This window comes from Ascaphus truei, chromosome 2 (genome assembly GCF_040206685.1).
Source record: "Ascaphus truei isolate aAscTru1 chromosome 2, aAscTru1.hap1, whole genome shotgun sequence".
Lineage (NCBI taxonomy): Eukaryota > Metazoa > Chordata > Amphibia > Anura > Ascaphidae > Ascaphus > Ascaphus truei.
The window spans coordinates 411,315,972-411,338,750 of record NC_134484.1 but is presented as its reverse complement, the minus strand read 5'-3'; the positions used below and the strand labels follow the sequence as shown (position 1 = coordinate 411,338,750).

Genomic DNA, 22,779 nt, shown 5'->3' with positions numbered 1-22,779 from the left:
ATATACAACAATAAACAAATATAAGCAAGGCTGACTATAAAAAAAAAGCTAATTTAATATAACAATCAATATAAAATAACAAATATAAACAATTATCAAGCAACTGGTCCGGTTGGTCTAAAACCAAAATCCTACTCACAAAAACTTGGGAGTAAAATCGTAGTAGTCTTTGTGGATATCAGCTACTCCTCTGGTGGCTTCTGGCAAATCCAAATCCCGCGTAGGGTCTCAGTGCATGAGCTATCACGAACTCACGCAAGCCCCATGGTAACGAGCAGTGCCCTGTAGCAGTGGGAAGAGGCTGTTCCTCCAAGGCGCGCCCTAGTGATGAGGCATCGATCTAGGAAGTGCGACAGCGTCGACGTGGTGTTTGGATTTGCCAGAAGCCACCAGAGGAGTAGCTGATATCCACAAAGACTACAGTGGGTCCCCCAGGCTGAAATTAATGCGGTTCAGCTCTGGCGACCCCCCTGCTTCAATACTCATGTTATTAAAATTAACATAAACACTGCACAATCGCCTGTAAGAGCTGTGCGGGGAAATGCAGCTCGCTCCGTGCAGCTCTTCCAGGCTGCAGCTTACTGTAAGCAATCAGTGCAATTAGTATTGGGGGTGGGTGGGAGGGGGAACACCCAAAATAGTGCAATGTTGCATTTTTTACAGCACTATAAAAATAACTTGTGATTTTTCTTAGTGAATACCGTTGTGACACACATTTCTTATAGTGCGGTAAGGAAATGCACACCCACTCGGCAATGCACTGAACTTATTGAAGATTACTGAATAGGCCCCAGTGAGTGCTACATCTGTATGTAGATCCAGTACGTTTTCAAACAACTTATCACTTAATTTTTACAGGGAAAATTGTTGGTGCAAGCATGCAGTAATATTTGCACTGAAATAAAATCTCAGTAGTTGGGATGCAGAAGTAGCTGTAGGAGTAGTGAGTAAGAGCACTGAGTCTGAGGCTTTGTTCAAACCCCAGTGGCAGCTCTTTGTGATCTTTGTCATGTCACTTTATCTTCCTCTACCTCAGGCACCAAAGAAGAGATTGTAAGCTCAACAGAGCAAGAACTTGTCAGCAAAAAAACCCATCCATGTACTGTACAATGCTGCATACACAGGCAGTGTTATACAAGAATAACATTATTAAGTTCCTCTCACATATCATTAACACTACACATGAGGAAAAACAGCAATATTTTTAATCTTGACAAAATACTCATAAATACCAATATGTATCTCTAGACTGTCATTTTAACTGTCTTCATCTATTTTAATGCATTTAACACAATCCAAAACTGCTTGTTGATGTTCTTATTTTTTTCAGCTGTACTTCAGCTAAATCTCAGTCTAGTTTAGACATCCCACATGTAATTATCTAGTAGTTGTGTGTGTGTGTATATATATATATATATATATATATATATATATATATATATATATATATATATATATATATATATATATATATATATGAAAGGTATCAATGTCAAAAATATTTTTAGGGGTGTCAGAAACAAACACCTGGCGGTCATTTTTGTTCACAAAAATAACTTTAAAAGTCTGCTGAGTTGGATCGAAGGAGGTGGAACGCAGACAGGCAAGATGGCGTCGGTGGAGGGCATTGGCACCTTGGCGTGAGGCGCAGGAGGATGTAGATCCAGTGGCGGGAAGAACGAGCGGGAAAGCGACCGGCTTCGCGGGCATCCGGGCGCCGAATGTCGTCGACCGGATGTGCGTCATCGGAAATAGACAGGCGGACATCTTGGAGGGGGCAAGATGGCGGCCCCAGATGATGTCAGCAGAGGCGCTGAAAATAAATAGTGCCCTTTTGTATTCTCCAACGTCTTAGCGTGAAAATACACCGTCTGCCCGACTCGAGATGACTTCAAACCTCCGGAGGATTTAACCCACTCTTATAGCGCTGATGATCTGGGAAAACAAAATGGCGGACGAGCTCGGGAGAAGACAGTAATTGAGTCAGACAACCACCAAGGAAGCTTTGTCAGAAAACTGTTCTCTCATTTATTGAAGGTCTACAGCCGGTTTATATAGCAAACTTGAGCATAGAAAATAGCACAGATATGAGAACATACTTCCCCTTTTACTTCCCAGTCTGTCTATATCAGCAAAATGACAGTTAGACAATTTATGGTCTGAGAAAGGGGCTCAATACCGATTTAGGAGGCCGCTAAGGAAATGGCAGTATATTGTGAAATGCATTGTTGTGTAACTTATGCCCGGTACGGCTGAAGACAAGTTCCTGTTTTCCACAGGGCAAAAATAAGTCTGAATAAGTCTGAACAAACATAGTTCATCTAAAGATAATTAGGTGACAGGTCAAGTCACATTTCTCAGACCTGCCTGCACAGCACAATTGCATATGGCATGTGATTAGTTCCTGAGACTTAAACGTTAGTACAGAATAGTTATAGAAAAATGGTTATCCAGCAATCAAAATGGAGTCCCCCCTTATATGCACATTTACAATCCCCCCTTTTGTCATCAGAAAATGACAATTAACCTCTAGGATATGGGGGTCTCGTATTGGATTTGAATGTTATCATAATCCATCAAAGGTATCTGGACTCTAGTGGCAGTAGGTCCAGAGTTATGTATCATATTTGGGAAATTGTGAATGGGGGTATTAACGTTCAGTGATGCATTTGTGTGATCAACTGACTTACCAAAAGGCATAATCATTTTACATAAAGATAAACACATAAATTTGTAACATGAAATAATAACAACTAATACTACAAATATGCAAACGATAAATATCAGTCCCATAACAATTCTCTTTCCCTCATTTTGTCGTGGGTCCATAACCTAACAACTACTATATTGTTTTTGATATTGTTGATATACTTTGTCGTACTGAAATAGTGGTGCAGGTTTTGGGGGTCCGAAGAAAATAAAAATATATATATATATGGCCACAGGAGTTCTTGTTTGTAGAGAGATATATATCGGTGTGGCTGGTATGATATCTTTTCTGTTTACCAAGTTGACTATTACTACAAAACCTATTACCAATTTCTAAATTACTATTCACACTGCTCTTCTGTAACTACTAGCACATTATGGCGGCTAAAATTTGTGAAAATTGGTGGGGGCTAATTTCTACCGGGAGCGATTGCACAAATATCCATCTTGCACGCATCTTTCATACTGCATTTATTCAGAATGGCAAAACAGCAAAATGGCTGCTATGGTAAAAAATGGCTGACTTATGATCCTTTCCTTGTGGCTGACACACGCCTCTGGGTGACCTCCCACTTTCCTCATAGCCTCATATCCAATCTTCTTAGTCCCCTCTTATTCTTTAGAGACAGTCTATTTAAAGAACAGTTAACCATTGCATAGTCCTGCTGGACCAGGAGATTGTCCAATTGTGCCTTGTCATTCTTTTTCGGCCATTATATCGGCACAGTTGATTTCTTCTCGGTCTCTTCTTCTGGGGGACTGCTGACATCACCGGAAAGAGGCATAGCGTCGGTGGGGGTGCAACGCACTTCTTGATCAAAGTTTACTGCATATGACACATACATAGAGAGTGATGAGTAGGACAGACACACACACAAAAGCATCCAATAGCTTCGCTTCCAGAGAACTAATCCAACCACCAAGTCCCAACAAATCCCATCCGTCATCTCTACCTTTAAACACTGGACTATTTTCCCCAAATAACATAAACTATTCTAGTTGCAGGGTAATGTTCTATCTTCCCTAGGGCAAACTCTTATTTCTACACCCTTCGTAACCAATTTCTTATAGATGGTTCTACAAATGTCTTATATCATATTGTCTTTTTCTCAAGGGGTTAAATATAACACTCATTTTTCCTGGGGTGCAACCTATTGAATATAGATAGTATATTGGATTATATTATACATAAAATATGGGCTTTGTTTACTAGGATTCCATTGTGTGACAAAAGGTGTGCATATATGCTATACACAAATCAATAAAAACAAAATAACAATTACTAAACAAAATATACCTGTTCCTACCCTATCGTCTTTGTGTGCACACTATTTACAAAAACCTAATAGACTATACATTTATAATTAAAATAACAAAACCTGTAAAGAAAAAAGATTATTAAAAAGTTCAAAGTTCATATGTTGAGGCCTGGAATTTTGGCTGTGTCTCTAGGCTTTTCCACTTTGGATACGGTGTAGATTGAAGCAACTGTGGGTGGTGCTGGGATAAGTTTCATATGCGTAACGTGGATCCAAAAAGAGACCTCTGCCACTTTATTTGCTGTAGTGGTGATGAGTAGTACTTTTAATAGTAGTAGTAGCGCCTTTCCATCTGGGATGAAGAACGTTCTTGCGTAGGAAATGCTTGACCATTAACCCATCTCTCGTAGGTGCACTTTCAACTTTGACATGTGCCTAGAGAGACTCAAAAATATATCAGTTGCATACAATACTTACTAATTGTTTTACTACACAGTCACTGTGGTCTTGACTTTGCTACAATATAAATTCATTCAAATTGGTGCCTCAGCTATTGCCAAACCAAAAGAAAAAAAATGGCTAAAATAATTCTGTATAGAACTCCAAACTAATTACTTGTAATATAATTTCTTTGAAAAGTGCCGAGCACACTGCCAACCTTAAAAGGCACTCAGCATTATTCTTAAAAATAATAATAATAATTTCAGATTTCGTTCATCCCGGGCACTAACCCATCTAACTTCTGGGCATAGACAGCTATATGATAAACAGCAATAATACCCCTCCTTTGTTCACATAATTTTATATATGAACAATATTACAGAAAGGATAACAGCATTCAAAACATAACTAACTATTGTTGTTTGATCTGTAGTTAAACTAACTTGAATCCTTTGGGTATAAAGTTTGCATTAAAAACACTGAAAACACTACTGAAGATAAATATAAGCAACTATTGTCTTCTGACAGAAACATCCTGTAATATAAGAAATTATAGACACAGATTTAAAAACTTTTTTTTTTTTCTCGGATTGGAACAAGCTTGAAATAGCTTTCTGGGCATCCTGCCAAAACCTTGGAACAAAATAGATAAGAAAAAAAAACTGTTAATTACATTACAATATAATTTGGGACATCTAAAAATGCAGCTCCTCACACGGCCTGATAAGAGAATAAAATGTGACACACAAAAGAAACAAAAATAATACAACAAAAATTACCAAGACAAGGCAATGCAAAACTGTTTGATCCTGCTCGCAAACTATATTAATAAAACAGTTAAACCTAATTTGTAGCTACAGAGCTTCGGTTAATTTTCGTGTCTCAAATGTATCTCCGCACATTTTTTACAACTGGAGAAGGGGGGCTATCTGGGCTGCTATTCTGATTCTCTCTCTCCCTCTCGCTCTCTTGACATGGAAATAGAGAAGTTGGAAAAGGATGTCTTTCTGGTTTTAAGAAATCATCGTCTGGCCAGAACGAATAAATCCTCAAAATATACCAGTGACCGGGCTGAATTATAATTTTTTTTTTCCTTTTTTTCTGACATTTGCCCATTTTTTGTCCTTTTCTCTATAACCAGTCAAACTCTCCCTTTCCCATTATTGATTAGTTTGCGTTTTAGTGGGGGTGTTTCTCACCTTTAAAATTTAAACTTAACATGAGCAATTAATTATGTTCTTATTTCAGAAACACTTGCAAGTACCTAGATAATAATTGTATATATACAATAAACCGACATTCATATTATTCAATGCACATAAAACTTTCACATAGTTAGGATTCACTCAGATTATACAAGCACACAGGGATTACTCAATCAACCTTTTTACCATATTTATAAAATTTAATAAAACATTCTGGGGAAAAACTAATTTTCCTACCTTGAATTTACACACAAAACATATTTTCCACTAAGATTTACAATACTTGAGATTCTCAATACCGGCGGGAAAGACCCGTCTGAATTTAGACAAGAATATTCTACTAAAAAAAATTCTCTGGTTCCCTTCTTAGGGGCTGGTTTGCAATTACTGGAAAAATATCTTGTCTCTTTACAATCATAGCACTTCCTGTCCTTTCTTTTCCCTTGCTTTCTTAGCTTCTCTGCTTTTTTTTTTTTTTTTCTTCTTACGTTATGTTAAATATAAATACAGCAGTTTGGAGTTATAACACATTTTTTTTTTTTTTTTTTAGCGTTGTTTGACAGACCTGCATATGCCTGTGCCACAGTGTCAGTGTCTGATTCTGATTCATCCTGTGACTTTTCCCTGTCCCATGAACGGTCCCTGACAGGGGTTAATTCCTGCCTAGAGTCCGTCTCTTCCCCATCCGTACCGATCTGCCTGGCAGGCATATCAATAGGGAGTGGTCTAGGGAGCCTATTGCTTCGGGTTCCCCATGAAGCCATAAGAACTTCTTTATCGGAGATTGCCTCAGAGCCTGTGACCTAGGAAAGGTTAAGGGATCAGGGTTTTTTTTTTTTTAGAACAGGGACACTGGGGTAAATTGGGGCTACCTATGGAAATGGTAATTGTCCCGATGCCATAGGGGCAGGGGGCAAATATGCATTTTGAGAGTTATATATATATAAAAAAAATTCAGTTGACAGCACTTAAAAGATGCAATTTTGACACAGGTTGCAGCATATTCCTTATCAGTTTTAACAATGCTCAAATCAACCTCTGCCTCAGCACAATCCTGTGTGTCAGCTAACAATGATTCATATTCGCGTTTTTTTTTTTTAGCAGTGCGAATAAAATCGTTCCTAGTAGTATTTTTAGGTATGAAAACAGATGATTGCGGTGTAACTAGGACAGGTTTGGCATTACTATGTGCGGGAGTTAATGTTACAGCACATGAATCAGTCAATACCTCTTTAAATTCCTCAGCTAGTTCCCTTACAGAAGCACAAAAATCCTTAACTCTATGATTGCTGGCTCCTGCAGATGACTTAGACGTCACAGAACCTGCTGAAGCAGTGGTTTCTTTAAGTTTTCTTAAAGGCAATTGGTTACGGGGTGATGGTATATCGGAATGAGACGAATCTGAAGTATCGTCTTCCCATTCACTCTCCCTGGAGACAGGGGGTGAAACGAGAGATGAAACTTTTGTGGAGCTTACGGCATTGGGAAGCTTTCTGTTTGGGCTTTCTTTACAGGACGACTTATGATGCTCAGATTCAGATAGGTGTGCCACCTCTGATTCTGCATCGTCTCTCAACTCCACATAGGTGGGTAGAGAGGGCTGTGGGCAAATGCCATTACTCTCCTCCCTGCGTACGGATGCAGGAGGTTTGGGGTGATGACTTGCAGCATAGTGTGATAACGCTGCCAACATGTTAGGATCAAAACTTGGAAAATAGTGGCACAGGTGTGATAGGACTATATGGGGGTACTTGTAACATCACACAAGGCGGTGGCGGTGGGGGTAACACATCAGGAGGTAGAAACTCCTGTGGGGGTGCATTAGGGGCTTGGGAATACATTGTAGTGAGATTATCGGGCGGTGGTGGCCAAATTGGCTCATCACATTTTGGGGCTTTGTTTCGTCTTGCCTCATCAATGTGAGGTGCAACTTTTACCCAAATGCGGCCACATAGTGCCATATAATGCATGTCCCACTCGGGATCAGGCTGAAACCATAGCCATTCAGGATCTCCACCCAAACATAATCCTTTTATCATTATCATATGAAATGCGGCAAAACTACCTTCCCATAATTTAGACAATACAATACACACTTGATTAAAATAACCAAAATCAAGCTCGTTTTGCACTGTAAAAAGATATGGGCAACACAGCGTAATATCATGCACTTATATACTTAGCACTTATATACTTAGCACTTATATACTCAGCACTTATATATCCTACGCACTGATATACTTATCTTGTATATGTTTACGCACAGATAGACTCAGCACTTATATATACTTATCTTATATATATAACGACATGCCCATGCACAATAATACAGAAAAAAGAAAAAAATCCCTTAAAAATCCCGTACAATCCTCCTCCCCCCTTAAAAAAAAATACACTTTTCCCACAGACACTGTAAGAGTTTTTCAAGCAGATACCCAACTATATCGCTTGTTCCTATCTCTCAACAGGGACTATAACCCTGTGTATATACTTCTGTCAAGGATTCATGTAATCCTGACTTCACTTTGAGTCCTTTACTCAAGTGTCTCTATGGTTTTTCCTTAACCTTGAATCATCCGGTGCAGCGGTAACTCTAAAAACTTCTAAACCTTAAAACCTTATGGGCTCTTTGGGCAAGGAGACACAGACGGATAATATACAGATAAAATATATATCTTGTATGCTTACCCCGAATGTGGCTTCTTTCCCAACTTCCGACACCATGAAAATAAATAGTGCCCTTTTGTATTCTCCAACGTCTTAGCGTGAAAATACACCGTCTGCCCGACTCGAGATGACTTCAAACCTCCGGAGGATTTAACCCACTCTTATAGCGCTGATGATCTGGGAAAACAAAATGGCGGACGAGCTCGGGAGAAGACAGTAATTGAGTCAGACAACCACCAAGGAAGCTTTGTCAGAAAACTGTTCTCTCATTTATTGAAGGTCTACAGCCGGTTTATATAGCAAACTTGAGCATAGAAAATAGCACAGATATGAGAACATACTTCCCCTTTTACTTCCCAGTCTGTCTATATCAGCAAAATGACAGTTAGACAATTTATGGTCTGAGAAAGGGGCTCAATACCGATTTAGGAGGCCGCTAAGGAAATGGCAGTATATTGTGAAATGCATTGTTGTGTAACTTATGCCCGGTACGGCTGAAGACAAGTTCCTGTTTTCCACAGGGCAAAAATAAGTCTGAATAAGTCTGAACAAACATAGTTCATCTAAAGATAATTAGGTGACAGGTCAAGTCACATTTCTCAGACCTGCCTGCACAGCACAATTGCATATGGCATGTGATTAGTTCCTGAGACTTAAACGTTAGTACAGAATAGTTATAGAAAAATGGTTATCCAGCAATCAAAATGGAGTCCCCCCTTATATGCACATTTACAGGCGCCGTAACTCCATCAGTCTCGCGAGACTAGATGAAGAGCACCAATAAGGAGGAAGAAAGGCGCCGGTTACAGCGGCACTCCTTAATGACCCCGTTTGTGGGGAACCCTGATTTAGCTCCGGGCCTGCTGAGCCAGGATCTTGCAATTTGGAAACTGAAGGTCCTCACGAGGCTCTTATATCTGTAGGGTAGAAAATCAATAAAATCCTTTGAGCAAATTAAATCAGAAAAAGAGATGCCAAACTTTGAATTTTTTAGATACCTCCAGATACGAGCGTTTTACACTAAAATTCCAAAACGCCCCGGGCGAACAAATTTTGAGCAGCTCTGTTAAAGAGGGACTGACATAAGGGACTTACTTCTAGGATCTATGGAGAGGGGGTCTGTCCTGCAAAAGACGACGACATTAAACTCAGTTATAAGACTAAATGGGAGATGGACTTAGGGGAGACACTAGAAGACGAAGACTGGGACACAATAGTACTGGCAGCGGCAAAAAGCTGTATATGCACTACATTAAAGGAGAATGCATATAAGGTCCTGATGTTGTGGTACCTCACCCCGATGAGATTGGCAAAGTTTGTCAGGATTACCTCCATTGTGCCCGAAACAATGCGGGGAACAGGCAGACTTGTTGCATATGCTGTGGAGTTGCGCCAAGGTGGACCCAATATGGGAGGACTTCAGAAATTGGCTACAGAGAATTCTCAGACTCGCGGTCCCCTTGGACCCCTGGTTGTTCCTGTTAGGCAGACGCACCCAGGGGCTAAGTAGATCGGAGTACAAATTAATTGCACATTTTGCAACAGCCCTCAGGTGCGAAATCGCAGCATTGTGGAAGCAACCACAGTTACCCATGATTCCGAAAATTAGGAATAGAATCTGGTACGTTTGCCGGATGGAGAAGTTGACGAGTGTGGTCAACGACACCTGCGCAAACTTTCTAAAGGTCTGGTCGCCGTGGTTGTCCCAGTCTAATATCCCAGGGGTGGATGCCGCCAATATACTGCTCTGATAGCTCGAAATGCATTCTCCTCTGATGTGCCGGTACAGACGGGGAACAGGTAGGGCTGACTGGGTCTAGCGACTATCCGATAGAGAATCAAGGATCAAGGGCCTAATGCTGGGGGCTTCACCAAGATGGTACGAGCTACTTAGAGGACAAGGAGTTTGGTGCTCCCCGTGCGGCTTTCCTCTCCCCCCCCTCCACACCCCTCTACTGTCGTTGTGTGTGGTTGTCACGCCTGTATGCCCGCAGACCTGGCAAGACCCCAGTACTGAGGTGGGAAGGGTATTATCACGCACCCACAGCAGTGAGGGCGTGCCCGGAGTGTGGTATGGCGTTGCCGGGCCTGTTAAAAGATAGTTAGTGATACTTGCAATGCCTTAGGAGTACAGAGTCAGAATAGTGATGTCCGTGCGCCAGAGTCCAGGGATCCAGAAGTCAGAGTAGTCAAGTTCGTAAGCCAAAGTCCAGGGATACAGAGGTCAGCAAGGTAGAGTTCGTAAGCAGGGTTCAAGGGCAACAGAGAGCAGGGTAGTCCAGGATGAGCAGAGGTCAAATCAGGGAGATCCAGAGATAAGCAGGAGCAGGAACAAGCTGGAACAAAGAGGAGAGCCAAGCATAGGACTACACACACAGGGATAACAGAAGCTATGCAGAGCAATGATAGAAAGGACAGGCAGGGGTTATAAAGGAGGGAACACCAATAGGAGAGAGAGGAGGAGCAGAAGGTTAAGTGGGAGACAGCAGGGATAGGTGAGGAGGAGAAGAGGAGGAGACAGGGGAACCAGTAAGGGAGATCGCTTGCAGGGCATGGGAGGAGGAGACAGGAGTCTGGAAACCCCTACAAGAGGAGCGTGTGCGTGCGCCCTCTGTAATCTGAGAGTGCGTGCGCACAGGCTGCATCACGAGGTGCGCGGAGCGCCGCGCTGCGCCACGAGGACACCCGCAGAGGAGGATGGAGGAACGGAGGGAACAGCCGGAGGGGATAGGAGCAGATACCGAGGAGGGCTGAGAGGGGGGAACACCGCAGCAGGGGCTCGGGGACCACGAAGGTGCGCGAGTCTTGCGGGGCGCGCGCCGTGGTAACGGAACAGCGTCAGAGGCTGCCGGAGAGGGACAGGTGTGGGTAAAAGAAGGGAGGCTGGCAGGGGAAGGGACAGAGAGGGTAGGTGAGCGTGTGACATCAGGGACACATGAAGGGGAAGGAATCCCCTGAACCGTCACAGTGGTCTTGTCTGTCTGTTGGTCTCCCCTGTGAGTCGGGTTGGTCCACTTTGATGAAAAAGGAGGGGGTGTGGATATAGAAATGTAAGACAATATGCTGTTAGACTCTTTTATGCCTGTACCATACACCCAATAAAAAAAAACTTTTGTTGAAAAAAAAAAAGTCTGCTGAGTTGGCTGAAAGAGCTGCGTCCGCACAGCAAGGGATCCGACACATCTGGCTCCACAAAAATGCGAGCACCCCCCCCCCCCCCGAGTAACCTTGGGTGCACCTCTCCCCCCCCCCCCTAGTTCCTCCATCTCCCTGCACTTCACTTTCCTCCACTACCACAAGATGGCCACAGGGACTGCGCAGAATACATAAAATAGCACAGATGCACAAGGCCCCTACTGAGGCTTGAAAGGGAGCTGAGGCAGATGGGGAGAGCAGGGGTAGAGCCCAGGGAGGACTGGCAGCCCCCCCCCCCCACTATATATATGAAAGAAGGAGCAGAGAGTCTCCTACTGAAAAATAGTAGAGAATTATCCCAGGGGAGACTGGAAGCGCACCCAGGTGCTGCATAGGATACAGTGCCTGCTACAAACCTTGTGGGGTGAGTGAAAGGGGAGACCTGAAGATAATTAGAGGCCACGCAGAAGGGAGCAACTAAACAGCCACTACACAGAGAATTCCCTTACTCCTGAAAATGGAGCCACTTAAAAGCATAACAGACCCCTCACACGTCCTACTACACCTGATATAGGGTGATACAGGGTGCACAAGATAAAGTGGTGCTCTGAAGCACAAAAACACTATAACAGAAATAAAGAAATAGCCTGATCCCATCTAAGGTGCTGCTGATGCAAGGGACTATATTTGCCTTCTCCACTTGGCGATATTCACATAACACCTAAAGACCTACCTGCACTGCAGTGAAAAACAAAAACAAAAAGACACAGCAGTTAACTGCAACACTGAATAAATATATGCTATTAACATTTTTCTAAATGTTCTAATTGGGTGACTTCCGATGATGTCAACTGGTATGGGTCAACAATGAGGGAGCTTCTAGGACCCTCCGAGATAAAAAAAAGAAACAGGCAAGTTTCCGATTAAGAAAATTTACCTAAAAATTATTTGAAATGGCTGTATACATCAGTGATGTCTGTAAGTTTATAAAACCCACGGCACATGAGTTTACTACGTTCTTTGGAGGAACTCAACAAATGGCCGAAAATAAAGAAAAAGGCGCCTGCGCGGATTCTGCAGCACGTGAGATAACAGTCCAAGACCTCGAAAATGTAGAAGAAGAAGGAGTGATTACAAGGTCTTATCTTGCTAATTTATTTAAGAGTATGCAACAGTCCCTGCAGACATATTTCCAGGCCAATATGAATGATTCCGTTAAGGAGATTAAAGATGAGATCTCAACTCTCTTCCAAAGAACCACAGATCTTTAGACCAAAATGGACGAAGCCCTGCAATTGCAGGCAAATGCTGACGACACATTAATTCAGCTAAAATATGAAATCCAACTCGTCAAAGAAGGTCAAGAAGATCACAAAAATAGAGAAAGAAGACAAAATAGCAGATTTAGAAACATACCTGAGAAGGTTTTGGTGGAAGATCTCAGCTCATTTCTCGTCAGACTCTTTTCTACAATCGACCCAACTTTAGAAGAACGAGATCTAGAAATGGATCAGGCTCACAGAGGTTTAGATCCAAGATCAGAAGACCCTAAAAGGGCTAGAGATGTGATAGTGAGACACCACCATTACACTACAAAATACAAGATTATCAATTGCTGTAGAATAAACGACACCACCTTTGAGGATACCACTTTACAAATTTTCAATGATCTTTCAAGGGTTACCATAATGCGTCGGCGAGAACTAAGGCCACTTACCTCACTCCTGAGAGAAAAAGAAATCAAGTACAGATGGGGCTTCCCGTTCAAACTCTGTGATAATGAATGGTAAACAGATTGCCCCCAGGTACCCTGAGGAGACAGAGAATATTATGCATGCACTCGGTATATCACCTTCTCAAGCTACCAGAGAAACACAAATGCAGCCGAAGCCACAAAGAGCGAACTGCCGGGGGGACCCCCTTGTACCTCAGAAAGGCTGGCCAGCCATAACCAGAACCAACAAAGACCAACCAAGTGAACCTTCTAAGTCTAGCTTCGTGGCATCTAAGACCAAGACCATGGAAATACATTCCTACTACTTTTTCTTTTTTGGCTCACTCTGCCAAATTTGAATTCGAGTCAGATCGCAAAAGAAAAATGCTCCCTGTGTTGTCTGGATTCCTCCCACAGGAGGATAAACGTTCAGTTTAGGGCCTAGTGACATTTGTTTCCACTCATTCTGACCCACAGTCTTAATGGCTTCCAAGCTTTCAGGTATATGGGATGTCAATTTTATACTCGCAGTCAGTCGACTTACCTACAGACGTTTTTCTATTTTTCTATACTCCATTGAGCTCATAGTAGTTGGAAACTATACAAACTGTATATTAGGTAAAATGAAGAAATAACTTAAACTTTAAGAAAGAACATGGTCAAGTCTTGTTACCAGTTCTTCGCAAAACTTTTCACATAGATGTGTTTATAATAATAATATTTTGTTTAGCTATAAGAGCAAGTTATAAAGGCTCAGAAGTTTTGTCCCTATCTCTGTTTGCCCTTTTTGTTCCCCAGCCCTTTTCCCAAAAACAAAACCCCATTTCTTGTCCTTTCTGGTTCTAGGAGGAGATATGAACATGGTCCTATCCCCAGAACTAGATAAGTCTACAACACCAGATCAGGCTCAATCCTCCCTTGTTCGAAGAACATCAAAAAAGTTCAAAGAACTAGTAAAGGAATTTGCTCTAGTTGATGATTGAAGAGCTAAACACCAAGGCCAGAGGGATTACTCATTTTACTCAACCCCCCACCAGACTTATTCCCGACTCGATTATTTTCTAATAACTAAAAATATTCTTAAAGCTACACTACAATCGTGTATTGGATCAATTATTTGGTCAGACCATGCCCCGGTTGATTTGACCCTAACAGCCCCTTTTACTATAAGTAATTTATTTCACTGGAGGTTAAATGAGTCCCTTCTAAATGACCTTAGGGGAATATTTGAAGTTGAATAAAGGAACAGTCGATTCCCCCGCAATATTATTGAAAGCCCACAAAGCTACTATACGTGGAGTCATAATATCTATAGCCACCCACAAGAAAAAATCCAGTCAAAACTTGTATAAAGAACTGACAGAAAAGATCCGCGGCCTGGAGCAAGAGCATAAAGCAAGACCATCAGGGACACTGTACAGGGCTCTGACTAACTCAAGAACAGAACTCAAAAAATACAATTAGAAGAGTTAGAAAAAGCTCTAAACTGGACTAGGCAACTATATTATGACAAAGGAAATAAAATTGATAGGTTATTGGCTAGAAAACTAAGAGGCATGAAAATCAAAACACAAATACCCTTCATTAGACGAAGTAATGGAGCAATATCATATGATGAACAGGTGATAGTGCGCGAATTCGCAAGTTTCTATACGAAACTTTATCATCTAAATTGTTCGGAAGGCTGCCAGCTACCGTCAAATTCAGAGGCCATAGCAAAATATCTAGAAAGCTGTGATCTCCCAAAACTGACGTCAGCCAAAAAAATGAGTCTAAACGGGAACATTACGCAGATACACTGGCGACACACTTTATTCGAGCTCGGCTAGTCCCACGAATTCGGGTATACCCGGGTGTATTGAGGTTTGTGACTGTTTTCTGCCCGAGTATATTGGGTTATTTTCTAGGCAGGGATTGAAGCATTTTATTCCCGCTGGCTGCAATACTGCACAGTATATATATATATACTGCATTACAATTCATGAATTTATGCCATCTGGTAGACACGCGAAGCATTGCAGCCTATTAAATCCTAATCATTATCATTTAACAAATCAGCCGCCCATCAGCCAGGCATGAACCCAGGCTGGGAAGGCAAACGCAACGGGGCTTGTCAGAGGTGAGGAGCGGCGCATTCCAGGTATCTGCCAGGTACATACCGGGTATTTGCTCGAATAAAGTGTGTCGGTGCAGTAGTAGAATTGGCTAACGTAGTCCAAAATCTTAAAAATGCTAAATCACCGGGCCCCGATGGGCTATCAAATATCTATTATCAACTATTCCTCCCAACTGTGTCTCCATTTCTCCTGAAGATGTTTAATTCATTCTTATGTATCAGAGCCCCCCCCCCCCTCCAGTGAGGGGGAACTGCTAAAGTGCCGCAGAAGCTCCACGCCGATCGGGAGTGTGGTGGCTGCCATTGCAGAGGTGGGGCGCATGCACAGTGTCAAGCGATACTGCGGCCATCTTGGATGGCCTGAAAAAGGCATTGGGAACTACAAGTCCCATAACGCCTTGCGGAAATAGTGTGGTTGCCATCTTGAACAGGCTCTGCATAGCCTACAGAGGGACTACATGCCTCAGAGTCCTCAGGGGGAGGGATTACCAAATGGGGAATCCCAGCTAATAGGGCTTGAGGAGCAAGGAGGAAGAGAATAGGTTTGGCACGCAAACACCCTGCGAGTCAGTCCTGACTGAGGAGGCAACGGAGCAAGTAGTGTCGAGGGAGCAGTGTTTCCCTGGACTAGTCCTAGGCTTGCTCCTAGGCCTAGCTAGGCCTTAAGTCACCCCCAGAGAAGTGTTGCAGGGAAAGCCCCAGATAGGAAAGCTTCCCCATTAGTGAATAGAAGTGCTGTTGCATCAGTGACCGGATGGTCACACGGTGCCCTGCGGTCTGTGACCAGGCCACATGGAATAGAGACATTGTGTGAGTCCCTCCAGCTGGAGCTCGCACCTCATGAGGAGGATCAGGACCCTAAGGAGTGAAGGGATTGGTGTCAGAGGCCCTGCAACATGGGACCCTTTGATCTATAGGCGGTACCTGGGTACAGGAGTGCCCAGGGAGGTATATAATTGCACACACGCTTCACACAGGGGTAGCGCTACCTCACACTTTGTGTGGGACTGTTTTACAGACACCAAGTGTTTAGGTGCCTAGGGCACCCTCAGTACTTTGGGGGACCACACCGGGGTGTTGGGTATTGCATTGTGAAATTGTATTGTGGGTATGTTATTGTTATAGTGTGAGTAGCAAAGAAGTTATATTATACCAAGTTGTAAAGTTGTTATTGAGTCCTATGTGGACTATCCCAAGGAATTTTAGCTGCTTGCAAAGTGTTGATTTCCATGTGATTATTTCCAGCCAATCAGCTTTCAGAACAGCTGAGACAGGGCAGGGGATTGGTCTAAAAGTAGAAACAGCTCCGAGACAGGGCAGGGGATTGGTTAAGAAGTATCAGCCATGGGTTGACTCCTCCCCCTGGCTCCGTGAACTGAGCATATTTAGTTGAAGTGTGTGTGTGTGTGTGTGTGTGTGTGTGTGTGTGTGTGTGTGTGTGTGTGTGTGTGTGTGTGTGTGTGTGTGTGTGTGTGTGTGTGTGTGTGTGTGTGTGTGTGTGTGTGTGTGTGTGTGTGGTGTGTGTAGAGGTGGTGTGTGTGTGTGTGTGTGTGTGTGTGTGTGTGTGTGTGTGTGTGTGTGTGTGTGTGTGTGTGTGTGTGTGTGTGTGTGTGTGTGTGTGTGTGTGTGTGTGTATACACAGAGGGGGTGGTAGTGTGTGGATATAGATATTTGCAGTGTTAGAGTATATAGAGGTGGATTCATGTATTTACCATTTTATTTTAGTAAAAAAATCTATATAATTATACAAAAGTGTCTATTATTTATGACAAAAGTCTACATTTAGCCTATAATAGTAATAATCCCCCCAGAACAGGACATTACTGGCCAGTAATGCCCTGTTCTTCGGGGATTATTACTTAATTATTATTATTATTATTATTATTGGTACTATTTTTAATTTTAGTAGTAGTAGTAGGGTTAATATTATTCTTAGTTTTATTATTGTTGTTGTTATTATTATTATTGTTGTTGTTATTATTATTATTATTATTATTATTGTTGTTATTATTATTATTATTGTTTTGTTTTTCTATTGTGCTACAAATCTGGATAAACGAATAAAACTATTTGAGACAAAAGTCTGCTGAGTTTCTGTTGGCCTTTTGAATGGTTGTTAGTTCTGGACAGCGTACAGTTCATATAAAAATATATATTCCGTAAGAAGAAGCACTTATATATAGTATATGTATATAGAGAAATAACAATCCACAGCGCTCGCTTAGTATAAATAAAAAGAATAATGTATTCCATCACAAAACAAAAATGAGTAAAAATGGGCCAAGTTTTGGACCAACACAGTCCTTTGTTAAGCTCCTATCTTAGTGTAACATATACAGTACTGACTTATAGTAGAGGAAGGAGGAAAAATTGGCACCAAATTGCACCATTTCCAGTAGCAACCAACTAAACAAGACAGTTTGCATTGTGTTTTTTTATATTATGTTTAAAACAGCAATACATGCTGCTGATCGATTTATTTATTTTACTTACCTGAACTGTGGCTCATGTTGTCGCCTGACCTTTGAGGACCCCTCAGTTTCTGCACCATCAGCACTGGGCAAATGCTTTAACCCGCTGGACACAAAATAACCACAAGTTCAAGGCTCACCCTAGCGGCCTGTGGAAAGCAGCAAGGGGTTCCCTGGAATGCTCTGAGGGACCAAATAAGGTTTGAAAGTGGGGACCACTTGATGACATCATAGCGGTCCAAGCACGAGTACAATCCCGGAAGTGAAGTGTACATACTCCATCGCCGACACACCACTATCCCCAAAGGTGCACCCTGTGAGACGGATGTGACGGTTCGCCTGGCAGAGGGTACTTATCGTCTGGAGAGCCAAAGGGAAAGGGGCTGGTGACGGCCTCAATGTTCATACCGCTCGATTTTTATAGGGAATTCGTGAGTGATATTCCAATTGCTTTTATATGTTTTTTTAGTAAAGTTGTTCATACGATATTGCCCTATGGTCTTTTCTATTGTTTTTTTATACATATGGCTTGTGAGGTTGCTGTATTCCTTCTGAAGAGGATCTGATTAACTTAGAAGTTAAGTTCCATTCATTGTTCACCTTTTGTAGCCATCTTTCTGCACTTCGGTGTGGGTATATACATTGGTCTCATAAGATATATGGGATCTATTAGGGAAAAAACATCTTCTCCCTCCGTGGTTATACTCCATTGGTATATTGGGTAGTGGCACATACGCCTAGAAGTACACATAGAGGTGACCAATAATTATATAGATGGGTCTATATTGATTTAGTGATGGATATGCACTTTTGTTGTTGCTTTTTCCATATCGATTGGAGAATAACGCCATCATTGCAGGACTCCAGGGCCAAAGAGGACTTTTTTCTATACCAAATTTAGTAGTGCCTCTCCACACTTGAGAGTGGCAAGGTTGCACACAGGGAGCCTGAGATTGGGGCCTTCCCTATTCCTCTCCCCCTTGGGGGAGAGCGAGTGTAGACCTATACCCTGACTCCTGATAGGGGAGTCAGGAAGAGCTAGGACAGCTGCAGGGGCCCTGACCTATAGTGGTTGTCCAGGGACCATCATCCAGTGGAAAGCTGATCCTGAGAAGCTGTGATTGGGCAGACAACTGTTGTGTTGTGGTGTATTCAATAAAGACCGTTCATGTTTGCATATACCTCCTGCCCGGTGTGTGATCTTACTGGGAGGAGAGGGAATAATTGTACAGTACGAGATCACCACCATTCATCTTGGAGTTGGTGGCAGATGGAGGCGCTGCACTGCTAGAGAACCATGTGGGTAATTTACCCCAGAAACCTGATCCTGTGTCCCCACTACCACCGCGGACAGCTCGGCCCTCCTGTTACCCGCAGGTATCATGCGCCACATGACTAGTAATGGCCGGATCTTCCAATAGGTCCCCAAAACAGGACCTTCCTCAGGCGGGGTGCACACCCTCCCTGAGGAAGGTTCCATTTTTGGGACTGAAACGTTGGTTCAATGTGCAAGTATTCTTAATACTAAAGATTATTTTCTGATACCTACTGAGTGCTGTTGCCTTCTTACCATCTCTTCCCTGGTAACGTATGTTACATGCTTTTGTCACAGTGGGTGACAGACGTGCAGAGGCTGTTTACACATGTGTGCATAAAGACTGCATACATATTCTTTTTATGCATACATTTAAATTGCTGTATATAGCACAGCCTGGAGAGGTTTCTTTAAATAGATAATTGGAATTTCCTGCTCATCTGTTAATGCAGTCGTTGTACTTCCAGAAGTGCATGTGGGAATATTTTCTTCAGCGAGGGAGGATGGAGTTTACTTTAAAAGGAATTGTCAATACTTTCTAAAATGGACAATAAAAATAACATAGCCCTCCTTTTGTTTCTCAGGAGCATACTTTATTTGTCCTTGGAAAAATTATATCCAATGTACCTTTCAAAATGATTTATTATGTGTTATTGTTACAGTGTTCAATATTGTTCAATACTGAACTATTGTAGTGATTACCTCTCTCCAGTCTGCTTTAGCTCTATCATGTGCTTTTATTTACCTCCTGAGGCAAAAGCATTTTAATTGGTTTAGAAAAGTCTGAACTCTCTTTTATCAATGACAAATGTCATAAAAGGGGAACTAATCCAGTGGCTTTCTGAATCCTTACCCCTTAGCTCGTACATTTTTGTGTCCGAGATATTTAAAAAGTTAATGGGGAAATGTACATCACACACTATTTACAAGGTGTGATAATACCAATCAGCTTCTTTTTATAGTTTAATGTTATTTCTTTAACCTCCTCTGTGATTGAGAGGCCTGCAATGCATTGTCCCAATATGTGTCCCTGGTCCCCCAAGTACAGACAAAGTAAATTAGTTGCCAACATTTTATTATTGTAGGCTGGGAAAGTTTGAATTGTTTGCGGTCTGTAACCACTGTAGATATTTTATTGCTACATTGAGAGTGAGGCGATAGCATGTCCCTTTCTACTTACATCATTATGGACATGGCACATTTACCTTTTGGAATAAGATATGGTAAGAAAGTGTTTTACTGACTGCAATGAAGAAGGGAGAAAAGAGAATAGAGTACAACAGCTCGGTTTTGTGCATTTTAAGTATGTGTCAATAAAAGGCTATCCAACATTATACAGCACAGAAACATAGATAGTCATTGCCTCTGTTTTTATTCTTCTCTTTCTTCTCTATGTAAATCTATGGCACAGAAAGATAAAGAGGTCTGATATTGTGCCGAGTTTCAAATCTAGATCTTCCCCTTCAGAGGCCTTAACCACCAGGCCTCTTACTCCTATTATATCTAACAAACAGGTTAAATAGTACAGAACACAGCTATAAACTAGCTCATTCCCTGCGCTTTGTTGCTTTTGCTATCTACCCAGACAAGAGAGAAGTACACATTTTTGGTGGAATTGACCAAATCAGACAAAATCTGCTGAGAAATATTTTTTAAATAGTTTATTTAGAGAATTTTCAGAATTAAATATAGGGATGGACAGGGGAGGTACAGTACAGAAAATAAAAAGGAGGAAAATGAGGAGCAAGGAGGGGGGACATAAACATTTCCCTTTATTATGTAAGTATATTTGATCAGTAAATAAAATCCAAAACTGTTGGACTGTTACCCTAAATGAGTGAAGCATTGTTTCTTCCACAGGCCTCTCAGAAAGGAACAATCAAGGCACAGGTTTTTAATGCAGTTTATCTCTCCCATCTCCCACTCCCCTTCCTCCCTTTCCTCTCTTTCCACTTTCCCCCCACCGTCCTCCAGAATAAAGGAGTATGCAAATTTTCTTAATCAGTGAAAGTGAAAGTGGATAAAATCAGAATTGGGAAGACCATATTTTGTTTTCAATTCAGGGAACGATTTGAATGATCCAAAGGCAAAAATGATCTGTTAGTCTTGTGATTCCTGCTTGCCTCCAAGCAAGAAAACCTTTGGTTTCACAACAAGCTTTAAATTGGGGATTAGAAAGTAGTGGTAACATAGGGGATGGGCAGTGAGTCAACCCAACCTTCGTGACCCATTTATCCCAGTAAAAAAAGAAATAGACAAAATGTCATAAATTTCTCTAGGGTGTTTTGACTTGGGAATCCAAAGTATGTTTATAACTACAGTAGGGGATAGTGTGTGTTCAACTTCCACCAACTCTTGACGTGCCAGTCAATGAGGGTTGAGAATTGTGCAGCTGCTAGATATAAGTTAAAGTTGGGAGAGCCAAAACTCATTTGAAAGTTGATCTCTGTAAAATAGAAATAAAGGTTCTTGGTTTCTGCCTCATCCATATGAATTTATTTTCGACTAGAAAGTATTCGATACCCTCTGAGGGACGGAAATCAGGTGGTCCTGAAAAATGTATAACAACCTGGAAAGTATATTAAGTTTAATCGTGGCAATTCTGCCCAGCGATGAAATCTACAGTTTGTCCCATAGGTTCAAATCTTTTAGAAGTGTCTTAAATAAAGAAGAAACATTATCCATGTTTAAATCAGCGGAGTCCCTTGTAATAGGAATACCCATGTATTTGATAGAACGATTTTTTCAGCGGTAAGAAAAAAAGGATTACGAATTGTCTCCAAAGCATGGTGCACTCCTATTGCAAAAGCCACTGGAGTAAATTTTGAAATCTGAGATTGTGCTAAAATGTTGTAATGTTTGTAAATTTGGAAGGGAGATCAATGGATTTGATATTATTAAGAGAACTTCGGCTGCAAATAAACTCGACTTAAACCTAAGACCTAAAATGTCCGGATTCTTCTCAATGCTTATAACTAGGTGTTTAATAGCCAATGTAAATATCAATGGGGAAAATGACATCCCTTATCATTCGATAAGGGAAAAGGTTACGAAAAGGAAGCCCACTGCATCATCATCATCATCATCATCATCATCATCATCATCATCATCATCATCATCATCATCATCATCATCATCTATTTTTAAGTAAATATAGGCCTCCACTTAAGGCAACATTTCAATATTTTACTGTCAGTTTGAGAAGAACTACAATTAAATACAATGATTTTGTTACACAAGAGTCAGTCAGGAAAAGCCAGAGTTATAATAATAAATGGTTGCATTAAATGAACAAAGGTTATACATTCAGTTTACAGACATTTCATGGACAGTTAGAGATATGATTATGGGCAAATGTAACATTTACGAATAGGATTAAAATTGTGTTAGAAGAGGTAGGATAGGCCTGAAATGTGTTGTTAGAAGAGGCCCTCAGGGAGTTTATAATCTATAGTCTGGGTAAGTTGACAACATTTAGTATAGTGGATGAGGGACTGGTGATTTTCAGAACCAATAGAACAGCTGCAACATTACCAAACATCAACAAACGGTGCCACCATTTGGCTGACACCTTTGTGATGACTCCGGTGTTATGTCCCGAACATTCTTTGGTAGAAATGAAAAATGCAGCACACAGTACCTCAGTCAGACATGCAGGGAGGAGAGACTGATGGACATCAGATGCTTTGAAATGGCTCTTGTCTTAATGCTGTTACCCCCTTTCATGCTGGCTTTGTGGACAGGGGC

General features: G+C 41.6%; 1 long non-coding RNA gene across 1 annotated transcript; it reads right to left on the bottom strand.

Moving 5' to 3' along the window:
* Positions 1-1,999: 1,999 nt before the first annotated feature.
* Positions 2,000-9,010, bottom strand: LOC142487718 (uncharacterized). The gene is made up of 2 exons (XR_012799287.1): positions 8,303-9,010; positions 2,000-4,403 (listed from the first exon to the last, which is right to left on the bottom strand). It is a non-coding gene; the product is annotated as an uncharacterized LOC142487718 (long non-coding RNA).
* Between the last annotated feature and the right edge of the window lie 13,769 nt (positions 9,011-22,779).